Source organism: Tachyglossus aculeatus, chromosome 26 (assembly GCF_015852505.1).
Source record: "Tachyglossus aculeatus isolate mTacAcu1 chromosome 26, mTacAcu1.pri, whole genome shotgun sequence".
NCBI lineage: Eukaryota > Metazoa > Chordata > Mammalia > Monotremata > Tachyglossidae > Tachyglossus > Tachyglossus aculeatus.
This window is the reverse complement of record NC_052091.1, coordinates 17,960,574-17,978,868: the sequence shown is the minus strand read 5'-3', so window position 1 is coordinate 17,978,868 and position 18,295 is coordinate 17,960,574.

Sequence of the window (18,295 nt, the reverse complement as noted above, 5' to 3'; positions counted from 1 at the left end):
ACCCTTTCATTTTGGCCTCATGATGGCTTCTGCTTAGTTACTCGGTTTGATGAAGAAAAATTGGATCTGGCACTTGCAGTATTGGGGAACATCCAGCTCCTCAATTTTACTCGCTTTTGACCCGCTACACATCCGCCATACACCCCCTGGCCTGGAATGCCCCCCCCCCCCCACATCCGCCAAGCTAGCTCTCTTCCTCCCTTCAAGACCCTACTGAGAGCTCACCTCCTCCAGGAGGCCTTCCCAGACGGAGCCTCTTCCTTCCTCTCCCCCTCGTCCCCCTCTCCATCCCCCCATCTTACCTCCTTCCCTTCCCCGCAGCACCTGTATATATGTATATATGTTTGTACATATTTATTACTCTATGTATTTTACTTGTACACATCTATTCTATTTATTTTATTTTGTTAGTATGTTTGGTTTTGTTCTCTGTCTCCCCCCCTCCTAGACCGTGAGCCCACTGTTGGGTAGGGACCGTCTCTATATGTTGCCAATTTGTCCTTCCCAAGCGCTTAGTCCAGTGCTCTGCACACAGTAAGCGCTCAATAAATACGATTGATTGATTGATTGATTCTAAGAGCTGGGGTGGAAACCAGCAAATTGGGTTGGACCCTCTCGCCATCCCACGTGGGGTTCACAGTCTCCATCCCCATTTTGCAGGTGAGGGAACTGAGGCACAGAGGAGTTGACTCACCCAAGGTCTGTACAGTACAGAGTACAGTACAGAGTATATGTCTGTTTGTACATATTTATTACTCTTACTTGCACATATCTACTCTACTTATTTTATTTTGTTAGTATGTTTGGTTTTGTTCTCTGTCGCCCCCACTTTTAGACTGTGAGCCCACTTTTGGGTAGGGACCGTCCCTATATGTTGCCAACTTGTACTTCCCAATCGCTTAGCACAGTGCTCTGCACACAGTAAGCGCTCAATAAATACGATGGATTGATTGATTGACTCCCAGGCCCGTGCCCTACCCCCATGCAGCAGACAAATGGCAGCAAACCTTGTGACTCCCAGGCCCGTGCCCTATCCCTATGCAGCAGACAAATGGCAGCAAACCTTCTGACTCCCAGGCCCGTGGCCTATCCCCATGCCATACTGCTTCTCTGTCGATGGTTATCGACTGATCTCTGCTATGTCCTGAGCGCTTGCTTGCTTTATGGAGAGCCCCGTACAAAACGCTGGGGAGGGTACACTACAACACAGTTGGTCGATGGGACCCTGCCCACAAGGAGTTTAGAGGAGGAGTTGGGCATTAAAAACAGATTATTGGATTGGTTTCATCACACTCCACAGATAAACGTCTGAAGTCAATGCCTGCCAATGACAAAGTAAGAAATCATCGTTAGGAGGCATGAAGATGGAGCCATTTAGTCTCGGCTTGCTACCGCTTCAGCAGAACCCTTTCATTTTGGCTTCATGATGGCTTCTGTTTAGTTACTCGGTTTTATGAAGAAAAATTGGATCTGGCACCTGCAGTATTGGGGAACATCCAGCTCTTCAATTTTACTCGCTTTTGACCCGCTACACATCCGCCATACACCCCCTGGCCTGGAATGCCCTTCCTCTGCCCATCCGCCAAGCTAGCTATCTTCCTCCCTTGAAGGCCCTACTGAGAGCTCACCTCCTCCAGGAGGCCTTCCCAGACTGAGCCCCTTCTTTCCTCTCCCCCTCGTCCCCCTCTCCATCCCCCCGTCTTACCTCCTTCCCTTCCCCACAGCACCTGTATATATGTATATATGTTTGTGTATATTTATTACTCTATTTATTTTACTTGTACATATCTATTCTATTTATTTTATTTTGTTAGTATGTTTGGTTTTTTTCTCTGTCTCTCCCTTTTAGACTGTGAGCCCACTGTTGGGTAGGGACCGTCTCTATATGCTGCCAACTTGTACTTCCCAAGCGCTTTAGTACAGTGCTCTGCACACAGTAGGCGCTCAATAAATACGAGTGATTGATTGATTCTAAGAGCTAGGGTGGAAACCAGCAAATTGGGTTGGACCCTCTCCCCATCCCACGTGGGGCTCAGTCTCCATCCCCATTTTGCAGGTGAGGGAACTGAGGCACAGAGGAGTTAAGTGACTCACCCAAGGTCACGCAGCAGACCTTCTGACTCCCAGGCCCGTGCCCTATCCCCATGCAGCAGACAAATGGCAGCAAACCTTGTGACTCCCAGGCCCCTGCCCTAACCCTATGCAGCAAATGGCAGCAAACCTTGTGACTCCCAGGCCCGTGCCCTATCCCCGTGCAGCAGACAAATGGCAGCAAACCTTATGACTCTCAGGCCCGTGCCATGCCATACTGCTTATCTGTCGATGGTTATCTATTGATCTCTGCATTGTACAGAGCGCTCGCTTGCTTTGTGGAGAGCCCCATACAAAACACTCGGGAGGGTACACTACAAGAGTTGGTAGATGGGACCCCTGCCCACAAGGAGTTTAGAGGAGGAGTTGGGCGTTAAAAACAGATTATTGGATTGGTTTCATCACACCCCACAGACAAACGTTTTAAGTCAATGCCTGCCAATGACAAAGTAAGAAATCATCTTTAGGAGGCGTGAAGATGGAGCCATCTAGTCTCGGCTTGCTACCGCTTCAGCAGAACCCTTTCATTTTGGCCTTATGATGGCTTCTGCTTAGTTGCTCGGTTTTATGAAGAAAAATTGGATCAGGCACTTGCAGTACTGGGGAACATCCAGCTCCTCAATTTTCCTCGCTTTTGACCCGCTACACATCCACCATACACCCCCTGGCCTGGAATGCCCCCTCTCCCCACATCCGCCAAGCTCGATCTCTTCCTCCCTTCAAGGCCCTACTGAGAGCTCACCTCCTCCAGGAGGCCTTCCCAGACGGAGCCCCTTCCTTCCTCTCCCCCTCATCCCCCCTCCATCCCCCCATCTTACCTCCTTCCCTTCCCCACACCACCTGTATATATGTTTGTACATATTTATTATTCTATTTATTTTATTTTGTTAGTATGTTTGGTTTTGTTCTCTGTCTCCCCCTTTTAGACTGTGAGCCCACTGTTGGGTAGGGGCTGTCTCTATATGTTGCCAACTTGTCCTTCCCAAGCGCTTAGTACAGTCTCTGCACACAGTAAGCACTCAATAAATACGATTGATTGATTGATTGATTGATTCTAAGAGCTGGGGTGGAAACCAGCAAATTGCGTTGGACCCTCTCGCCATCCCACGTGGGGCTCACAGTCTCCATCCCAATTTTGCAGGTGAGGGAACTGAGGCACAGAGGAGTTAAGTGACTCGCCCAAGGTCACGCAGCAGACCTTGTGACTCCCAGGCCTGTGCCCTATCCCCGTGCAGCAGACAAATGGCAGCAAACCTCGTGACTCCCAGACCCGTGCCCTAACCCTATGTAGCAGACAAATGGCAACAAACCTCGTGACTCCCAGACCCGTGCCCTAACCCTATGCAGCAGAGAAATGGCAGCAAACCTTCTGACTCCCAGGCCCGTGCCTTAACCCCATGCCATACTGCTTATCTGTCGATGGTTATCGATTGATCTCTGGTATATACTGAGCGCTCGCTTGCTTTGTGGAGAGCCCCGCACATAACGCTCGGGAGGGTACACTCCAACAGAGTTGGTCGATGTGACCCCTGCCCACAAGGAGTTTAGAGGAGGAGATGAGCGTTAAAAACAGATTATTGGATTGGTTTCATCACGCCCCACAGACAAACGTTTTAAGTCAATGCCTGCCAATGACAAAGTAAGAAATCATCTTTAGGAAGCGTGAAGATGGAGCCATCTAGTCTCGGCTTGCTACCGCTTCAGCAGAAGCCTTTCATTTTAGCTTCATGATGGCTTCTGATTAGTTACTCAGTTTTATGAAGAAAAATTGGATCTCGCAACTGCAGTATTGGGGAACATCCAGCTCCTCAATTTTACTTGCTTTTGACCCGCTACACATCCGCCATACACCCTGTGGCCTGAAATGCCCTCCCTCTGCCCATCCGCCAAGCTAGCTCTCTTCCTCCCTTCAAGGCCCTACTGAGAGCTGACCTCCTCCAGGAGGCCTTCCCAGACTGAGCCCCTTATTTCTTCTCCCCCTCGTCCCCCTCTCCATCCCCCCATCTTACCTCCTTCTCTTCCCCACAGCACCTGTATATATGTATGTATGTTTGTACATATTCATTACTCTATTTATTTTACTTGTACATATCTATTCTACTTATTTTATTTTGTTAGTATGTTTGGTTTTGTTCTCTGTCCCCCCCACTTTTAGACTGTGAGCCCACTGTTTGGTAGGGACCGTCCCTATATGTTGCCAACTTGTACTTCCCAAGCGCTTAGTACAGTGCTCTGCACACAGTAAGCGCTCAATAAATACGATTGCTTGATTGATTGACTAAGAGGCCCGTGCCCTATCCCTATGCAGCAGACAAATGGCAGCAAACCTTGTGACTCCCAGGCCCGTGCCCTAACCCTATGCCATACTGATTATCTGTGGATGGTTCTCGATTGATCTCTGCTATGTACTGAGCCAAGCTCGCTCTCTTCCTCCCTTCAAGGCCCTACTGAGAGCTCACCTCCTCCAGGAGGCCTTCCCAGACTGAGCCCCTTCCTTCCTCTCCCCCTCGTCCCCCTCTCCATCCCCCCCATTTTACCTCCTTCCCTTCCCCACAGCACCTGTATATATGTATATATGTTTGTATGTATTATTTACTCTATTTTACTTGTACATATCTATTCTATTTATTTTATTTTGTTAGTATGTTTGGTTTTGTTCTCTGTCTCCCCCTTTTAGACTTTGAGCCCACTGTTGGGTAGGGACCGTCTCTATATGTTGCCAACTTGTACTTTCCAAGCGCTTAGTCCAGTGCTCTGCACACAGTAAGCGCTCAATAAATACGATTGATTGATTGATTGATTCTAAGAGCTGGGGTGGAAACCAGCAAATTGGGTTGGCCCCTCTCCCTATCCCACGTGGGACTCACAGTCTCCATCCCCATTTTGCAGGTGAGGGAACTGAGGCACAGAGGAGTTAAGTGACTCGCCCAAGGTCACACAGCAGACCTTCTGACTCCCAGGCCCGTGCCCTAACCCCGTGCAGCAGACAAATGGCAGCAAACCTTGTGACTCCCAGGCCCGTGCCCTATCCCAATGCAACAGACAAATGGCAGCAAACCTTGTGACTCCCAGGCCCGTGCCCTAACCACATGCCATACGGCTTATCTGTCGATGGTTATCGATTGATCTCTATGTACTGAGTGCTCGCTTGCTTTGTGGAGAGCCCCGTACAAGACGCTCGGGAGGGTACACTCCAATAGAGTTGGTCGATGGGACGCCTGCCCACAAGGAGTTTAGAGGAGGAGTTGGGCGTTAAAAACAAATTATTGGATTGGTTTCATCACGCCCCACAGACAAACATTTTAAGTCAATGCCTGCCAATGACAAAGTAAGAAATCATCTTTAGGAGGCGTGAAGATGGAGCCATCTAGTCTCGGCTTGCTACCGCTTCAGGAGAATCCTTTCATTTTGGCCCCATGATGGCTTCTGCTTAGTTACTCGGTTTTATGAAGAAAAATTGGATCTCGCACCTGCAGTATTGGGGAACATCCAGCTCCTCAATTTTACTCGCTTTTGACCCGCTACATATCCGCCATATACCACCTGGCCTGGAATGCGCTCCCTCTGCCCATCCGCCAAGCTAGCTCTCTCCCTCCCTTCAAGGCCGTAGTGAGAGCTCACCTCCTCCGGGAGGCCTTCCCAGACTGAGCCCCTTCCTTCCTCTCCCCCTCGTCCCCCTCTCCACCCCCACATCTTACCTCCTTCCCTTCCCCACAGCACCTGTATATATGTATATATGTTTGTACATATTTATTACTCTATTTATTTTACTTGTACATATCTATTCTATTTATTTTATTTTGTTAGTAAGTTTGTTTTTGTTCTCTGTCCCCCCCCACTTTTAGACTGTGAGCCCACTGTTGGGTAGGGACCGTCTCTCTATGTTGCCAACTTGTATTTCCCAAGCGCTTAGTCCAGAGCTCTGCACACAGTAAGCACTCAATAAATACGATTGATTGATTGATTGATTCTAAGAGCTGGGGTGGAAACCAGCAAATTGTGTTGGCCCATCTCCCTATCCCACGTGGGGCTCACAGTGTCTCCACCCCAATTTTGCAAGTGAGGGAACTGAGGCACAGAGGGGTTAAGTGACTCGCCCAAGGTCACGCAGCAGACAAATGGCAGAAAAGCTTGTGACTCCCAGGCCCGTGCCCTAACCCCATGCCATACTGCCTATGTGTCGATGGGTATCGATTGATCATTGCTATGTACTGAGCGCTCACTTGCTTTGTGGAGAGCCCCGTACAAAACGCTAGGGAAGGTACACTCCAACAGTGTTGGTCGATGTGACTCCTGCCCACAAGGAGTTTAGAGGAGGAGTTGGGCGTGAAAAACAGATTATTGGATTGGTTTCATCACACCCTACAGACAAACGTTTCAAGTCAATGCCTGCCAATGACAAAGTAAGAAATCATCTTTAGGAGGCATGAAGATGGAGCCATCTAATCTCGGCTTGCTACCGCTTCAGCAGAAGCCTTTCATTTTGGCCTCATGATGGTTTCTGTTTAGTTACTCGGCTTTATGAAGAAAAATTGGATCTCGCACCTGCAGTATTGGGGAACATCCACCTCCTCAATTTTACTTGCTTTTGACCCGCTACACATCCGCCATACACCCACTGGCCTGGAATGCCCCCCATCGCCACATCCGCCAAGCTAGCTCTCTTCCTCCCTTCAAGGCCCTACTGAGAGCTCACCTCCTCCAGGAGGCCTTCCCAGACCGAATCCCTTCCTTCCTCTCCCCCTCGTCCCCCTCTCCACCCCCACATCTTACCTCCTTCCCTTCCCCACAGCACCTGTATATATGTTTGTACATATTTATTACTCTATTTTACTTGTACATATCTATTCTATTTATTTTATTTTGTTAGCAAGTTTGTTTTTGTTCTCTGTCCCCCCCACTTTTAGACTGTGAGCCCACTGTTGGGTAGGGACCATCTCTCTATGTTGCCAACTTGTACTTCCCAAGCGCTTAGTACAGTGCTCTGCACACAGTAAGCGCTCAATAAATACGACTGATTGATTGCTTGACTCCCAGGCCCGTGCCCTATCCCTATGCAGCAGACAAATGGCAGCAAATCTTGTGACTCCCAGGCCCGTGCCCTAACCCCATGCCATACTGCTTATCTGTCGATGATTATCGATTGACTCTGCTATGTACTGAGCGCTCGCTTGCTTTGTGGAGAGCCCCGTACAAAACGCTCGGGAGGGTACACTCCAACAGAGTTGGTCGATGGGACCCCTGCCCACGAGGAGTTTAGAGGAGGAGTCGGGCGTTAAAAACAGATTATTGAATTGGTTTCATCACACCCCACAGACAAACGTTTTCAGTCAATGCCTGCCAATGACATAAGAAATCATCTTTAGGAGGCGTGAAGATGGAGCCATCTAGTCTCGGCTTGCTACCGCCTCAGCAGAACCCTTTCATTTTGGCCTCATGATGGCTTCTGTTTAGTTACTCGGTTTTATGAAGAAAAATTGGATCTCGCACCTGCAATATTGGGGAACATCCAGCTTCTCAATTTTACTCGCTTTTGACCCGCTACACATCCGCCATACACCCCCTGGCCTGGAATGCCCTCCCTCTGCCCATCCGCCAAGCTAGCTCTCTCCCTCCCTTCAAGGCCCTACTGAGAGCTCACCTCCTCCAGGAGGCCTTCCCACACTGAGCCTCTTCCTTCCTCTCCCCCTCGTCCCCCTCTCCATCCCCCCCATCTTACCTCCTTCCCTTCCCCACAGCACCTGTATATATGTATATATGTTTGTACATATTTATTACTCTATTTCTTTTACTTGTACATATCTATTCTATTTATTTTATTTTGTTAGTATGTTTGGTTTTGCTTTGTCCCCCCCGCTTTTAGATTGTGAGCCCACTGTTGGGTAGGGGCTGTCTCTATAATGTTGCCAGCTTGTACTTCCCAAGTGCTTAGTACAGTGCTCTGCACACAGTAAGTGCTCAATAAATATGATTGATTGATTGATTCTAAGAGCTGGGGTAGAAACCAGCAAATTGTGTTGGCCCCTCTCCCTATTCCACGTGGGGCTCACAGTCTCCATCCCCATTTTGCAGGTGAGGGAACTGAGGCACAGAGGAGTTAAGTGACTCGCCCAAGGTCACGCAGCAGAACTTCTGACTCCCAGCCCTGTGTCCCATTCCCATGCAACAGACAAATGGCAGCAAACCTTGTGACTCCCAGGCCCGTGCCCTAACCCCATGCCATACTGCTTATCCGTCGATGGTTATCGATTGATCTCTGCTATGTACTGAGCGCTCGCTTGCTTTGTGGAGAGCCCCGTACAAGATGCTCGGGAGGGTACACTCCAACAGAGTTGGTCGATGTGACCCCTACCCACAAGAAGTTAGAGGAGGAGTTGGGCGTTAAAAACAGATTATTGGATTGCTTTCATCACACCCCACAGACAAACGTTTGCAGTCAATGCCTGCCAATGACAAAGTAAGAAATCATCTTTAGGAGGCGTGAAGATGGAGCCATCTAGTCTCGGCTTGCTACCGCTTCAGCAGAAGCCTTTCATTTTGGCCTCATGATGGTTTCTGCTTAGTTACTCGGTTTTATGAAGAAAAATTGGTTTTGGCTCCTGCAGTATTGGGGAACATCCAGCTCCTCAATTTTACTCGCTTTTGACCCGCTACACATCCGCCATGCACCCCCTGGCCTGGAATGCCCCCCCTCCCCACATCCGCCAAGCTAGCTCTCTTCCTCCCTTCAAAATCCTACTGAGAGCTCACCTCCTCCAGGAGGCCTTCCCAGACGGAGCCCCTTCCTTCCTCTCCCCCTCGTCCCCCTCTCCATCCCCCCATCTTACCTCCTTCCCTTCCCCGCAGCACCTGTATATATGTATATATGTTTGTACATATTTATTACTCTATGTATTTTACTTGTACATATCTATTCTATTTATTTTATTTTGTTAGTATGTTTGGTTTTGTTCTCTGTCTCCCCCCTCCTAGACCGTGAGCCCACTGTTGGGTAGGGACTGTCTCTATATGTTGCCAATTTGTCCTTCCCAAGCGCTTAGTCCAGTGCTCTGCACACAGTAAGCGCTCAATAAATACGATTGATTGATTGATTGATTCTAAGAGCTGGGGTGGAAACCAGCAAATTGGGTTGGACCCTCTCGCCATCCCACGTGGGGCTCACAGTCTCCATCCCCATTTTGCAGGTGAGGGAACTGAGGCACAGAGGAGTTGACTCACCCAAGGTCTGTACAGTACAGAGTACAGTACAGAGTATATGTCTGTTTGTACATATTTATTACTCTTACTTGCACATATCTACTCTACTTATTTTATTTTGTTAGTATGTTTGGTTTTGTTCTCTGTCGCCCCCACTTTTAGACTGTGAGCCCACTGTTGGGTAGGGACCGTCCCTATATGTTGCCAACTTGTACTTCCCAATCGCTTAGCACAGTGCTCTGCACACAGTAAGCGCTCAATAAATACGATGGATTGATTGATTGACTCCCAGGCCCATGCCCTATCCCCATGCAGCAGACAAATGGCAGCAAACCTTGTGACTCCCAGGCCCGTGCCCTAACCCCATGCCATACTGCTTCTCTGTCGATGGTTATCGACTGATCTCTGCTATGTACTGAGCGCTCGCTTGCTTTGTGGAGAGCCCCGTACAAAACGCTGGGGAGGGTACACTCCAACAGAGTTGGTCGATGGGACCCTGCCCACAAGGAGTTTAGAGGACGAGTTGGGCATTAAAAACAGATTATTGGATTGGTTTCATCACACTCCACAGATAAACGTCTGAAGTCAATGCCTGCCAATGACAAAGTAAGAAATCATCGTTAGGAGGCGTGAAGATGGAGCCATTTAGTCTCGGCTTGCTACCGCTTCATCAGAACCCTTTCATTTTGGCCTCACAAAGGCTTCTGTTTAGCTACTCGGTTTTATGAAGAAAAATTGGATCTCGCAACTGCAGTATTGGGGAACATCCAGCTCCTCAATTTTCCTCGCTTTTGACCCGTTACACATCCGCCATACACTCCCTGGCCTGGAATGCCCTTCCTCTGCCCATCCGCCAAGCTAGCTCTCTTCCTCCCTTGAAGGCCCTACTGAGAGCTCACCTCCTCCAGGAGGCCTTCCCAGACTGAGCCCCTTCCTTCCTCTCCCCCTCGTCGCCCTCTCCATCCCCCATCTTACCTCCTTCCCTTCCCCACAGCACCTGTATATATGTATGTATGTTTGTACATATTTATTATTCTATTTATTTTACTTGTATATATCTATTCTATTTATTTTATTTTGTTAGTATGTTTGGTTTTGTTCTCTGTCCCCCCCACTTTTAGACTGTGAGCCCACTGTTGGGTAGTGACCGTCTCTATATGTTGCCAACTTGTACTTCCCAAGCGCTTAGTACAGTGCTCTGCACACAGTAAGCGCTCAATAAATACGATTGATTGATTGATTGACTCCCAGGCCTGTGCCCTATCCCTATGCAGCAGACAAATGGCAGCAAACCTTCTGACTCCCAGGCCCATGCCCTAACCCCATGAAATACTGCTTATCTGTCGATAGTTATCGATTGATCTCTATGTACTGAGCGCACGCTTGCTTTGTGGAGAGCCCCGTACAAGACGCTCGGGGATGGTACCCTCCAACAGAGTTGGTCGATGTGACCCCTGTCCCTCTCCATCACCCCAATCTTACCGCCTTCCCATCCCCACAGCACCTGTATATATGTATATATGTTTATACATATTTATTATTCTATTTATTTTATTTTGTTAGTATGTTTGGTTTTCTTCTCTGTCTTCCCCTTCTAGACTGAGAGCCCATTGTTGGGTAGTGACTGTCTCTATATGTTGCCAACTTGTCCTTCCCAAGTGCTTAGTCCAGTGCTCTGCACACAGTAAGCGCTCAATAAATACGGTTGATTGATTGATTCTAAGAGCTGGGGTGGAAATCAGCAAATTGGGTTGGACCCTCTCCCCATCCCACGTGGGGCTCACAGTGTCTCCATCCCCATTTTGCAGGTGAGGGAACTGAGGCACAGAGGAGTTAAGTGACTCGCTCAAGGTCACGCAGCAGACCTTGTGACTCCCAGACCCGTGCCCTATCCCTATGCAGCAGAGAAATGGCAGCAAACCTTGTGACTCCCAGGCCCGTGCCCTAACCCCATGCCATACTGCTTATCTGTCGATGGTTATCGATTGATCTCTATGTACTGAGCGCTCGACTGCTTTGTGGAGAGCCTCGTACAAGACGCTCGGGAGGATACACTCCAACAGAGTTGGTCGATGGGACCCCTGCCCACAAGGAGTTTAGAGGAGGAGTTGGGCTTTAAAAACAGATTAGTGGATTGGTTTCATCACACCCCACAGACAAACGTTTTCAGTCAATGCCTGCCAATGACAAAGTAAGAAATCAGCTTTAGGAGGCGTGAAGATGGAGCCATCTAGTCTCGGCTTGCTACCGCTTCAGCAGCAGCCTTTCATTTTGGCCTCATGATGGCTTCTGCTTAGTTACTCGGTTTTATGAAGAAAAATTGGATCTGGCACCCGCAGTATTGGGGAACATCCAGCTCCTCAATTTTCCTCGCTTTTGACCCGCTACACATCCGCCATACACCTCCTGACCTGGAATGCCCCCCCTCCCCACAAACTCCAAGCTAGCTCTCTTCCTCCCTTCAAGGCCCTACTGAGAGCTCACCTCCTCCAGGAGGCCTTCCCAGACTGAGCCCCTTCCTTCCTCTCCCCCTCGTCCCCCTCTCCATCCCCCGCGTCTTACCTCCTTCCCTTCCCCACAGCACCTGTATATATGTTTGTACATATTTATTACTCTATTTATTTTACTCGTACATATCTATTCTACTTATTTTATTCTGTTAGTATGTTTGGTTTTGTTCTCTGTCCCCCGCCACTTTTAGACTTTGAGCCCACTGTTGGGTAGGGACCGTCCCTATATGTTCCCAACTTGTACTTCCCAAGCGCTTAGTACAGTGCTCTGCACACAGTAAGCGCTCAATAAATACGATTGACTGATTGATTGACTCCCAGGCCCGTGCCCTATCCCCATGCAGCAGACAAATGGCAGCAAACCTTGTGACTCCCAGGCCCGTGCCCTAACCCCACTGATTGATTGAAGTACAAGTTGGCAACATATTCATTCATTCACTCAATCACATTTATTGAGCGCTTACTGTGTGCCGAACACTGTACTAAGCGCCTGGGAAGTACAATTTGGCAACATATTCATTCATTCATTCAATCGTATTTATTGAGCGCTTACTGTGTGCAGAGCACTGGACTAAGCGCCTGGGAAGTACAAGTTGGCAACATGTTAATTCATTCAATAGTGTTTATTGAGCACTTACTTTGTGCAGAGCGCTGTACTAAGCGCTTGGGAAGTAAAAGTTTGCAACGTATTCATTCATTCAATCATATTTACTGAGCACTTACGGTGTGCAGAGCACTGTACTTAGCGCTTGGGAAGTACAAGTTGCAACATATTCATTCATTCAATCGTGTTTATTGAGCACTTACTGTGTGCTGAGCACTGGACTAAGCACTTGGGAAGTACAAGTTGCAACATATTCATTCATTCAATCGTGTTTATGGAGTGCTTACTGCGTGCAGAGCACCGTACTAAGCGCTTGGGAAGTCCAAGTTGGCAACAGATAGAGACCCAACAGCGGGCTCACAGTCTAGAAGGGGGAGATTTTCGTTATTTTTTATAACGATTAGCGATATCTTCTAGACTGTGGGCCCGCTGTCGGGTAGGGACCGTCGCTATATGTTGCCAACTTGTACTTCCCAAGCGCTGAGTCCAGTGCTCTGTACACAGTAAGCGCTCAATAAATACGATTGAATGAATGAATGAATTTATTGCATGCTTACTGTGGGCAGAGCCCAGAAAGCTCACCTCCTCCAGGAGGCCTTCCCAGACCGAGCCCCCCTTTTCCTCTGCTCCTCCTCCCCATTCATTCATTCAATCGTATTTATTGAGCGCTTACTGTGTGCAGAGCACTGTACTAAGCGCTTGGGAAGTACAAGTCGGCAACATATAGAGATGGTCCCTACCCAACAACGGGCTTATGGTCTAGAAGGGGGAGACAGATAACAAAACAAAACATTCATTCATTCATTCAATCGTATTTATTGAGTGCTTACTGTGTGCAAAGCACTAGCCCTGACTCCTTCCCTCTCTTTGTCCCCTTCTCTCTTCCTTTCCCCCCAACTTCAACATCTGAGGTCGGGCAAGTGAGGTTGTGGCTGAACCACCTTTTATTGGCACGCTTATTAGGTGTGCCAGTTGTGCCCACGGGGCCTAATTATCCAGGCAGTTCTCAGCTGTAACTTGCCAAGCAACCTAAGCTGAGCCAGGTAATTCAAAGCTCTAGTCCCCAGCTGTAGGCTGTGCTTCCGTGAGATGCCGTCACCCGTGAAAGTACTCAAATGCCTTCTCAGCGAGTCGAGTCCTGAATAATAATAATAATAATGGCATTTATTAAGCGCTTACCATGTGCAAAGCACTGTTCTAAGCGCTGGGGAGCTTACACGGTGATCAGGGTGTCCCACGGCGGGGGACTCACAGTCTTAATTCAAATGCCATCATTATTATTATTATTAATTCCCATTTTACATATGAGGTAACTGAGGCACAGAGTAGTGAAGCGACTTGCCCAAGGTCATACAGCTGACAATTGGCAGATCTGGGATTTGAACCCATGACCTCTGACTCCAAAGCCCGGGCTCTTTCCATTGAGCCATGCTGCTTTAATAAAAGAAAAGAAACCAGACCCTTTGGGCTCTAATAGCAATTCATTCATTCAATCGTATTTATTGAGCGCTTACTGTGTGCAGAGCACTGTACTAGGTGTCTGGGAAGTCCAAGTTGGAAACCTATAGAGACGGTCCCTCCCCAACAACAGGCTCACAGTCTAGAAGGGGAAGACAGACGACAAAACAAAACATGGAGACAGGTGTCAAGATTGTCAGAACAAACAGAATTAAGGGTATATGCACATCGTTAACAAAATAAATAGTAAATATGTACAAGTAAAATAGAGTAATAAATCTGTACAACTATATATACAGGTGCTGCGGGGAGGGGAAGGAGGTAGGGAGGTGTGTGACTTTGGGCAAGTCACTTCACTTCTCTGGGCCTCAGTGACCTCATCTGGAAAATGGGGATGAAGACTGTGAGCCCCCCGAGGGACAACCTGATCACCTTGTATCCTCCCCAGCGCTTAGAACAGTGCTTTGCACATAGTAAGCACTTAATAAATGCCATCATATATATATATATCTATCTCTATATCTATCTATCTATCTATATATATATGTATATATATATATATATATATATATATATATATATTTTACAGGGAGGTAACAGACACACAGAGAAGTGAAGCGATTTTCCCAAGGTCCCACAGCAGACTGATTAAGACTGTGAGCCCCACGTGGGACCATGTCTAAACTGATTGGCTTCTATCTACTCTAAGAGCTTAGTACAGTGCCTAGCACATAGTAAGTGCTTCACAAATACCATTTTTTAAAAAAGGGAAAAAACATCACACTTGGCTCCCCCCCTTTCGGGAAAACTCATGAACTTTAAAAGGGAAAAAAAAGACATACCAATATTGCACCGACTGACCTGCGGAGCTTAATATTTAATTTAAAATACTCAGACTGGGCCTAGCAGCCAAAAATTTCAAAAAGAAAATATAGGGCAACGTCCTAAAGGAGTCTTTCTCCATGTGGTATTTATGGCATGAAACTGCAGCTAGGAAGGCCCTTAAGTAAACTAATTGAAATTCAAGGCCTATTCAAAATAAACGTTTGAATGAGACCCAATTTGTCTGCTCATAAAAGCCACACCTCAGATCTAACATAATCCTCAAAGCAACCTCAGGGATATTAAACCTTAATAACCCCTCCCTGCTCCTTCCCCTCCCTTCAGATGTCTGACTGGAACTGGGAATATTTGGCCTTTGAGCCTGTTAGCTTTCAAAAGATCTTAAATAGCTTTTCCCCCTTCCAAGAACCTTTCCATAGGAAAAGAAGTACTTATTTTCACGGAAACTTAAGAACATCGGCATTAGATCTCACCACTAGCTCACTCAACCCAGTTTCCGTCCCCATCCAGAAGAGACTGTGAACTCCCCCGTGGGACAACCTGATCACCTTGTAACCTCCCCAGCGCTTAGAACAGTGCTTTGCACATAGTAAGCGCTTAACAAATACCATCATTGTTGTAATAAATGCTTTACGGATACCACAGTGATGAAGGAGCCTACCGACTAAAAAGTAAAAACTGGTTTTACCATAGAGAAGCAGCGTGGCTGAGTGGAGTCAGGTCATGGGTTCAAATCCCCGCTCTGCCAGTTGTGAGCTGTCTGACTTTGGGCAAGTCATTTTACTTCTCTGGGCCTCAGTTCCCTCATCTGTAAAATGGGGATGAAGACTGTGAGCCCCCCGTGGGACAACTTGATTACCTTGTAACCTCCCCAGCGCTTAGAACAGCGCTTTGCACATAGTAAGCGCTTAATACCATCATCATCATCATCAATCGTATTTATTGAGCGCTTACTGTGTGCAGAGCACTGTACTAAGCGCTTGGGAAGTACAAGTTGGCAACATATAGAGACAGTCCCTACCCAACAGTGGGCTCACAGTCTAAAAGGGGGAGACAGAGAACAAAACCAAACATACTAACAAAATAAAATAAAAAAAACATCATCATTATTCCCATGGGGCTGCCTGTAGAAACATGGGTTTGAACAGATCTGGAATACTTTTTTATCATTACCGGTCAGTCATTCAATCGTATTCATTGAGCGCTTACTGTGTGCAGAGCACTGTACTAAGCGCTTGGTAGAGTACGATAGAACAATAAACTGACACATTCCCTGCCCACAATCAATCAATCGTATTTATTGAGTGCTTACTGTGTGCAGAGCACTGTACTAAGCGCTTGGGAAGTACAAGGTGGCAACATATAGAGACGGTCCCTACCCCACAGTGGGCTCACAGTCTAAAAGGGGGAGATGCAGTCGAGAGGGGACTGTTTTGAACTACCTGTTTCATGTTTTTAACGTCCACAAAATGTCAGCAGCTGTGGGTTAGCTTCTGACAACCGGACTTTTTTGTTTCCTGTAGGGAGTCATTCGTTCAATTCAATCGTATTTATTGAGCGCTTACTGTGTGCAGAGCACTGGACTGAGAGCTTGGGAAGTCCAACCTGACAACCAGACTTTTTTGTTTCCTGTAGGGATTCATTCGTTCCATTCAATCGTATTTATTGAGCGCTGTGTGCAGAGCACTGTACTGAGCGCCTGGGAAGTCCAAGTCGGCAACATCTAGAGACGGTCCCTACCCAACAGCGGGCTCACAGTCTAGACGGGGGAGACAGACAACAAAACAAAACATATTAACAAAATAAAATAAATAGAATAAATATGTACAAGTAAAATAGAGTAATAAATATGTACATATATATATACATTTACAGGTGCTGTGAGGAGGGGAAGGAGGTAAGGCAGGGGGGATGGGGAGAGGGGGAAGAGGGGATGAAAGGAACCACGTACCTGGGCTGCTGTGAATAGGGCAGATCCAGACAGGTATTGAGAGATGAGTTTTTCCAGTCAAAATTCCTGCACTGACTTGACTCATCATCATCAATCGTATTTATTGAGCGCTTACTGTGTGCAGAGCACTGTACTAAGCGCTTGGGAAGTACAAGTTGGCAACATGTTGACTCCTGACAAGAACCCGACACAAGTAGGGAGAGGAGGTCCGGCAATCAATTGTATTTATTGAGCACTGAATGCGTGCAGAGTACTGTATTAAGCACTTGGGAGGGTGAAGCAGCATAATGATGATGGCGTTTATTAAGCGCTTACTATGTGCAGAGCACCGTTCTAAGCGCCGGGGAGGTTACAAGGTGATCAGGTTGTCCCACGGGGGGGGCTCACAGTCTTCATCCCCATTTTCCAGATGAGGTCACTGAGGCCCAGAGAAGTGACTTGCCCCAAGTCACACAGCTGACAGTTGGCAGAGCCGGGATTTGAACTCACGACCTCTGACTCCAAAGCCCGGGCTCTTTCCAGTGAGCCACGCTACTTGGCCTAATGGATAGAGCCTGGGCCTGGACGTCAGAAGGGCCTAGATTCTAATCCCGGCTCCGCCACATGTCGGCTGTGTGACCCTGGGCAAGTCACTTCATTTCTCTGGACCTCAGTTCCCTCATCTGTAAAATGGGGATTAAGGGTGTGAACTCCATGTGGGAAAGGGACTGCATCCAACCTGATTAACTTGTATCTACCCCAGTGCTTGGCACATAGTTAGCGCTTAATAAGTACCATAATTATTAATAGAACAGACCATCTGTATATGTTGCCGACTTGTAATATAATGATGTTGGTATAAAGTGCTTACTATGTGCCAAGCACTATCTAAGCACTGGGGGGGATACAAGGTAATCAAGGTTGTCACGCGTGGGGCTCACAGTCTTCATCCCCATTTGACAGATGAGGGAACTGAGGCCCAGAGAAGTGAAGTGACTTGCCCGAAGTCACACAGTTGACAAGTGGCAGAGCCGGGATTAGAACCCACAACCACTGACTCCCAAGCCCGGGCGCTTTCCACTGAGCCATGCTGCTACTTGTACTTCCCAAGCGCTTAGTACAGTGCTCCGTACACATTAAGCGCTTAATAAATACGACTGAATGAATGAATGAATAACAGACACATTCCCTGCCCACAGTGAGCTGACAATCTAGAGGATCATCTCTGGTAGCCAGAGCAGGTCAGACTCAGACTAAGATGCCCAGGTTTTTTTGTCATTGTTGATGATGATGATGATGATGATGGTATTTGTTAAGCGCTTACTATGTACAAAGCACTGTTCTAAGCGCTGGGGAGGATACAAGGTGACCAGGTTGTCCCACGGGGGGCTCACAGTCTTCAGTCCCATTTTACAGATGAGGTCACTGAGGCCTAGAGAAGTGAAGTGAAATCCTGGCTCTGCCAGTTGTCAGCTGTGTGACTTTGGGCAAGTCACGTCACTTCTCTGTGCCTCAGTTACCTCATCGGTAAAATGGGGATGAAGACTGTGAGCCCCACGTGGGACAACCTGATCACCTTGTAACTTCCCCAGCATTTAGAACAGCTGTGTGACTTTGGGCAAGTCACGTCACTTCTCTGTGCCTCAGTTACCTCATTTGTAA